Source organism: Pygoscelis adeliae, unplaced genomic scaffold (assembly GCF_000699105.1).
Source record: "Pygoscelis adeliae isolate BGI_AS28 unplaced genomic scaffold, ASM69910v1 Scaffold141, whole genome shotgun sequence".
Classification (NCBI taxonomy): Eukaryota; Metazoa; Chordata; class Aves; order Sphenisciformes; family Spheniscidae; genus Pygoscelis; species Pygoscelis adeliae.
The window spans coordinates 3,644,810-3,645,332 of NW_008824231.1; positions in this window are offsets into that span (position 1 = coordinate 3,644,810).

Here is a 523-nt window from a genome sequence, read left to right on the forward strand (position 1 = left end):
CCCATCCCACTGGGGCAGGGGGTGAGTGAGCGAGCGGCTGTGTGGTGCTCAGTTGCCGACTGAGGTTAAACCACAACAACTGTGGTGGAAGTTAACATTTTGGGGTGCTGCTCTGTCCCTGGTCTTCATCGCGTTTCTTGCTTCTAACGTCGCCACCTAGTGATAAAAGGCGTGAAGAAAACCTTGTAGTTGTACTACTCCAGTACAGGAGATGGGAATAAAGTAATTACAATGAATATACTGTATGTAACTAAAGAAAATATAAATATATTTTTTCACTTAAATGGCATGAAGAGTTTAAGTTATGAATACTGTCTTCTGAAGGACAGCTAAGAAGTTTTTCTTATGCACAATGCTGAAAGATCTTGTCTTGATTTTTCTGATGATTTTTCAGGTGAATATAGAGTCCCAGTCCCAGGGGAGTCTGCATTTGGGTCACATTGTGTCCTCAGATTTTAGAAGCAGACTTCCAGTCAAGAGACACAAGTTTTCCAAACAGGACAATTTTCCTCAGAGCTCCTCT